The sequence below is a fragment of the Mustela lutreola genome, chromosome 2 (assembly GCF_030435805.1).
Source record: "Mustela lutreola isolate mMusLut2 chromosome 2, mMusLut2.pri, whole genome shotgun sequence".
In the NCBI taxonomy this organism is placed as follows: domain Eukaryota; kingdom Metazoa; phylum Chordata; class Mammalia; order Carnivora; family Mustelidae; genus Mustela; species Mustela lutreola.
Window position 1 is genome coordinate 203,387,253 of NC_081291.1, and position 7,282 is coordinate 203,394,534.

The 7,282-nt window shown below is 40.3% G+C and overlaps 1 pseudogene; it reads left to right on the plus strand.

Moving 5' to 3' along the window:
* The first annotated feature begins 284 nt into the window (after positions 1 to 284).
* LOC131825968 (mitochondrial fission regulator 1-like) lies at positions 285 to 3,463 on the plus strand (annotated as a pseudogene).
* The last annotated feature ends 3,819 nt before the right edge of the window (positions 3,464 to 7,282 follow it).

Here is a 7,282-nt window from a genome sequence, read left to right on the forward strand (position 1 = left end):
ACACTATTCCTGGGGCACCTGTGGGTGGTTCAGTCAGTTAAGCACCTGACTCTTGATTTTTTTTTTTTTTTTTTTTTTTTTTTTTTTTTTTTTTGACGCAGGTCACAATCTCAGGGTCCTGAGATCAAGCCCCGGGTTGGGGTGGTGCTGGGCCTGGAAAGAGATTCTCTCTCTTCCTGGAAGAAGGTGCCCAGCTACTATGGGTTGAGTGTGCTTATTGAACCATTGTTGCTATATATGCCTGAAGTACTTGAAATGCAAATTTGGAGAGACTTTTCATCTAAATGCTTGGCTGAATTAAACACCTAATTAGGATGGTTTTTCAGTAGGTTAGAGTAAGCATGCGATCAGTACTGATGCTTTGGTTTGGGAGGCCATATGGTTCATCTCGATGTATCCTAAGTAAAACTGGTACTAATTTATCTCGGATGCGGTGTCCAAGAGTTCAGTTTCAGCTTACCGGCCCTACAACAGAATGGAGCCCCAATCGTCCAGAAAAAGATGTAGTGGTATCTTTTGCTGATGTTGGACAGGTAGCCAAAGAAGAAGGAAAGTGTTTAACAAGACGGCCAGCAGGGTCAGACCAAGGCAACCCCTTCAGGATGACCTTCCTTTCTTTGAGAAGCCTCCAAGCAGGTGATTTGCTGTGGAGAGCCATGTGCAGCTCAGTTGGGAATATCTAAAGGAATAGACGTTCCCTGGAGGTTATGTGTGGAAAAGAAGGCCACTGCTTACACCCTTGAGGAGGGATTTACACTTTTAGATTGGGGATCTAGGGCACCTACCCAGGTTTTTAAGCCAAAGGTACCTCCTATACTTGCTCCGCCAAGAGGGTATCCAGTACAAACGGAAATATGGAAGCTTTTAGCCGCTTTTAGAAAAGCAACCCGTTGGAACAAGGAAGCCCAAGATCTAGAGGATAGATACCCTCAAGCGTGTGTGCCTAGACCTTTTATGCTGTTAGTAGGGGATCTCACCATTAAAAAAGATAAAGCTACATATCACCTGCTCTGTCCGAATTGTACTTTAACTAACTGCATTCAGGATGTCTCGGTAGATGATGGTGTATTAGTAGTTCGACAACCCCCCTTTATCATGCTTCCTGTTAATATATCTAAGCCATGGTACTCTAACCCTGGGTTAGAATTGTGGGATTGGGTACAAAATGCCCTTAGTCGGCCTAGACGAGAATTAGGTTTGTTGATCTTAGGTATAGTTTCTCTTATAACAATAATTGCTACAACTGTTACTGCATCTATTTCTTTAACTCAAGCAGTGCAAGCTGCAGATACTGTAGATCATCTGGCACATAATACTTCTCTGGCCTTGGGAACACAAGAGGATATAGACAAAAGGGTTGAAACCAGACTAAATGCCTTATATGATGCTGTGAAGTTTCTGGGGGACGAACTTCAAAGTTTGAAATTGCGAACTAGGATCCAATGCCATAGTGACTACCACTGGATCTGTGTCACCCCCAAGCGCTATAATGTCACAGAAACTTCCTGGGGTCGAGTGTTGTACCACCTTGAAGGGGTATGGTCTAACTCTAATGTATCCCTTGACTTGCTGCAGTTACATCAAGAGATTTTGAATATTGCAGAAGCTCCGCATGCCAAGCTGCCCGTGGCTCAGCTTGCTGACAATTTTGTAAATTCGCTATTTTCTCATATTCCTTCGCTATCACGTACTTGGTATGCTATAGGCTCTATTATAGGAGTGTTAATACTTATGCTTTTATTCATGTGCCTCTTTCCCTGTGTGATGAAATTCATGCTTACAGAATTATATAAAGTGCGAGCCATTGTGCGGAATCAGCAACGGGCTGCTCGTGACAAAACTACACGGCAACCTTGATTATGGGTTGCTCCCACCATAGCTAGTACCCTGCTGCCTCAAGCGTCTCAAAACTAGCTTTGCTACCTAAAAGGAGCTAGTAATTGATGCCTCCCCCTGAATATGGCTCTGTATGCTGGGTCGGTAGCCAAAGACGGGTAAGACTGATCCCACACCATAGCAACCTAAGACAGGGGCTCCTCGGTGAAGGGGAGTACCCGATGACGGGTAAGCATGTGTGTTGAGGATTGGCAACCTAAGACAGGCACGACCCCTGCCATGTAAAAATACAAAAAGGGGGAGCTGTGGAGAGCCATGCAGCAGAAGCTGGGAGTCACGTACTAGGCGAGGCTTGAGGAGAAGGGCAGATGAATGTTTATGTGGGAGCGCTCCAGGGAACGCACAACCTGTACTGAAGTATCGGGACTAGTATAAGATTAACCAGGGACCATGGGAACGGCACATGGGAACGGCACAAAAACAGAGTGAACAATAAGTTTCAGGGGTTCACGTCAGTAGGCACGAGCTCCCCGCATGATCTGGATTGAAGTCATCTGTATCCCTTCTGATTGGATGTTATAGTAGTTGTGTTATGTGGTGATTGGTTACTTTCTATCCACTGTATCCTATAACTTGGGGCTGTAATCGATGTTCGGGGTCCCGGGGCTGAAGACTGAATAAAGAAGTTTGCCACCCACCTTGTCTGAGGGTCGTTCTTGCGGGTCGAGAGCGACAATTTTCCTTATCAAACCTGTCTCTAGAAGACCCTCATCTGAAGATAGCCCTAGTAAATGAGGAAGCATTGCAGAAAATTTGCCCTTGAGAAAGAGCTTGTTGCTCTCAGAACAGCTCAAATTGCCAAAACTGACCCTGCAGGAACAGCAAAATCTCATTGCAATTGATTTAGATTCTGTCACATCTGTTAACCGCAGCACCACCCTTGGTCCCACCACTTTCCCCATCCCCACCCTTCCTTACCCTCCCTGCATCAAGGCTCCACCAAAGAGTATCTGCTATTCACCTGATGAAAGAGGGAGGAGGTGTGAAAAGAACTGTGCTGGAAGGACTCTGGCTAAGAGAAACCTGAATATGCTAGAGATCCTTAAAGATAGGAACCTTGTAGAACTTAGGTCCATTGAAAGGTCAGAACAGGATATAAAGCTCAAACTAGTGGAAGCTACTGACCTGGCTGTCCTCCTAGCAGAGGCTCTGAAAAAGACATTTTTTTTTTTTTTTTTAATCTATATCAAAGGAATAATCAAGGTGAAATTGAAAAAGGAGTTCCAAAGTCTGCATGAGAGACCACTTCAGAAAACAGTGTTGGGGCACCTGGGTGGCTCAGTGGGTTAAAGCCTCTGCTTTCGGCTCAGGTCATGATCTCAGGGTCCTGGGATCGAGCCCCGCATCGGGCTCTCTGCTCCGCGGGAAGCCTGCTTCCTCCTCTCTCTGCCTGCCTCTCTGCTTACCTGTGATTTCTCTCTGTCAAATGAATAAATAAAATCTTTAAAAAAAAAAAAAAAAAAAAAAAAAAAAAAAAAAAAAAAAAAAAACAGTGTTGTTTGGACCTCATATGTTGGAGTCCACAGGACAAATGAAGGCTTTAACTGAAAATGTTTCAACTTCCTAAAAAACCAGTGAACTGAGAAAGCTGTCGGTTTCTGAGGGCTGCTTAGGTAATAGAAATCAACACTATTAGTAAATACCTGAATTTAGTATTCAGTGGTCTCCTTTAAATCTAATTAGATGCAGCAATAACAAAGTACTCTAAGTTCGTGTGTGTGTGTTTTTAAGAAGGTTAATTCTGAAGTTTTCCACAACCCCTATATTGAGACATAATGTGTTCTTTCTTTTTTTTTTAAGATTTTATTTATTTATTTGACACAGAGAGACCACAAGTAGGCAGAGACACAGGCAGAGAGAGGGGGGGGGGAAGCAGGCTCCCCGCTGAGCGGAGAGCCTGATGCGGGGCTCGATTCCAGAACTTAGAGATCAAGACCTGAGCCAAAGGCAAAGGCCTAACCTACTGAGCCACCCAGGTGCCCCGATATAATGTATAGCCAGGATGTTTAACTTTCTAGCCTTGAAAACAATTACACAGATTTCAGAAGAAAGAATATTTGTGGATGTAAGTTTTTAATTCTTAACGCTAATTTATCTGTGTGAATGTTTTATATGCATATATTTGGGTATAAAATAGTATGTAAAATTTAATAATGATGTCAGCAAGGGTTGTGTTACCATCACTAGTTGTCAGTGATCATTTACACCTCAGCGATAGAAGCAAAGGTATAACACAGGTCTTTGGAATGAAATAATTAGGATTGGAAATTTTTGCCTTGAATAAGACCTTTACCTTAGATTCTCTCTCACATTTACTTGCAGTAGGAGTTGGGTAAGAACCAGGTTATCACTGCTGAAAATTCCATAGTGCTTTTGTTTAAAGGGAAGTCAAATACCATGAAAGCTTCTTTTCATTCAGTGCTATCCACTGCTGAGAAAGAAAATGTGTTTTTCAAATTGTGAGAAATCAAATTATTGAATTAAATCTATAACAAGTGAAAGCCAGAATGTACCATCCTTTTATCCACCCCAGGTTAATTAACAACATCACAAAATCAGTTTTTGCTAAGCTAATACTTAATGAAAATGATAACATAATGGAGTTTACAATTTTTTAATATTGGTCAAATATGGTAGTTTTATAATGAAACATTGAATAGATGAAAGAAAGAATTTCCTATAAGTTATTTATCATTAGAGTGCTGTTCTATTGAATTATATTATGCAGCAAACCTTAGGTACTGTTAGAAAGTGGAGAAGAGGGGCGCCTGAGTGGCTCAGAGGTTAAGCCTCTGCCTTTAGCTCAGGTTATGATCTCATGGTCCTGAGATCAAGCCCTGCACTGGGCTCTCTGATTAGCAGGGAGCCTGCTTCCCCCTCTCTTTGCTTGCCTCTCTGCCTACTGTGATCTCTCTCTCTGTCAAATAAGTTAAATTAAAAAAAAAAAAAAAAGAAAGAAAGAAAGAAAGTGAAGAAGAGCCTTTCTGAGGTCTTCCGAGGAATTGCTGTAAGTGGTCACTTGTGAGTGCTTATAAATCTTTCTGGTTCTGGCGCCTGGGTGGCTCAGTGGGTTAAAGCCTCTGCCTTCGGCTCAGGTCATGATCTTAGGGTCCTGGAATCAAGCCCCACATGGTGCTCTCTGCTCAGCAGGGAGCCTGCTTCCCTTCCTCTCTGCCTGCCTCTCTGCCTACTTGTGATCTCTCTCTCTCTCTCTCTGCCAAATAAATAAATAAAATCTTAAAAAAAAAAATCTTTCTGGTTTTCTGTATTTCTGCTAAATTCAGCTATAGTTAATTCTAGAATCTCCTACCATGAGTAAATATTTGGATTTATTTAAATCTAGTAAAAAGAAGTGGCGATAGGAAGAGTAGACATTTACTTTTAAAAGTTACTGAAAATATGTGGAGAGTTCTCAATATTAGCAAACATTATTTAGCTTAAATTTGAACTGATTTATATTTTTTTCTAAATGTCTCATATGACTTAAAAAGTCTACCTTTAAAAGAAATTCAGAAAATTGGACAGAATTACATATTTTGACCTTTTAATGCTTTTTATTTGTAACAATATTGAATTTTGGCCACTGTTCCCATTGAAGGAAGTTACTGTTTTGAAATAAAACAAACATATTTTCCTTGGGCAGCAGGGGGAGATTTTCTCTCTCTCCCTCGGCCCCTCCCTACCTGGCTAGTATCCCTGATACCAGCTTAGCTGAACTTGAAGTTTATCTTCTGCCCCTTTGTTCTATCAGTATAATTGCACACAGCTTAGTTCAGTACTTAATAAATGCCTGATATTTAATTTCAGTTTGTAGATACTGAATATTGTGGTGAAAGACAGTCCAGACTTTTGGAATATATTACTAAAGCACAGAAATTTACCAAACAATACCATTGTTTTCCAAAAGAGAATTGCAAAGTCAAATCCTACAACCATAGTACACATTATAAATTTTCATGCCATTTATATGACAAAAAAGGGAGCCAAAAGTTTCTCTTCTTTACCCATTTTCCACAGCATGACAAAAGCTATGAATGAGGATAAGGGAGGAAAATTGAACCAGGTGCCAAGAAGAAGAGATTCTGCTATGTCTTTTGTGTACTACTATTCTCACTTTGCTTTGCTTTATATCATACTTTTTGATTTTCCTCTGAACTCTTTGACAGATACCACTCTCATGTTGATGCTTCCTTCCATATGTTACATCTGAGTTTTGGAAAATTTCCTGTGCCTTCTACACTTTTCCTTTCTCTCCTTAGTGATTAATATAATCTCATTCCTTTAAATGCTGTATAAATATTGAATATTCACATAATTATATATGGGCAATTTATAGCTATCTCAAATTTGGCACTCTCAAACTACACTCTTAATCCAGCCTCCAAACTGATCCTGCCTTAAACTCCGAAGTTGGCATCATACTCCTCCAGTGAGAGCATCAAATAGCATCTTTACATATCTTCCTGATTTCACTCCTTGCCCCCTCATAGTTGTTTTTTTATGTGCTGTCCACAGATATTATGAAAAACTGACTAATTGGACTATGTCATCCTGCTGAATTAATCCCGTGAAAGCTTTCTATTGACTTCAAATAAAAGTCATTTAGAAGTCGTGTTTAACATGACCCTTCAAACCTTTCCAAACACATGTTGTTCCTCTCTTCCCTAGTTTCTCTACACTTAAGCCGGTTTTCTTCCTTTCATTTTCTAAAACACACTGAGCTCTTTCCTGGCCCAGGCTTTTTATCTGTGCCCTTTCCTCTATCTCCAACACTTGCCACATGCCTTCACAAGGATGCTATGGTGACCCTTCATAGTTAAATACTGCCTGTCATAGAAATGTCTCCTCCCCACCACCTTTTTAAAAATTTAATTTGATCTTTTTTTTTTGTTTTCTTTTTTTGATAGGCTCCATGTCCAGCATGGAGCCCCACACAGAGCTTGAACCCATGACTCTGAGTTCAAGAACTGAGCTGAGATCAAGAGTTGGATGTTTAACAGACTGAGCCACCCAGGTACCCCAAGAAAGTCTCTCTTAAATTGTGGCCATTCAAGAACCATCATTATTGTCTGTCTTTACTGTATTCATGAATTTATTATACTTTTGAAATGTATTATTTACTTCATGAATATAAGCTCCATGAGGATATGCACTAGAGCTGGTGATTCAGAAGTATAGTTCTCACTTAGCAGTTTTTCACACAGTAGAAGAACTTCCCATAGAAAATTAAATCATTTAATTTTGCTGTACATTATCCTACCATCTTTAATAATATTTTCTTTCTTAAAAAATGTCTGTTCTATTAGGTAGAATAGACTGTTAATCAGATGGTTTTTATTCCTGTAACCAAAAAATGACACATAGCAAGAGCTAAGGTGATCAAATA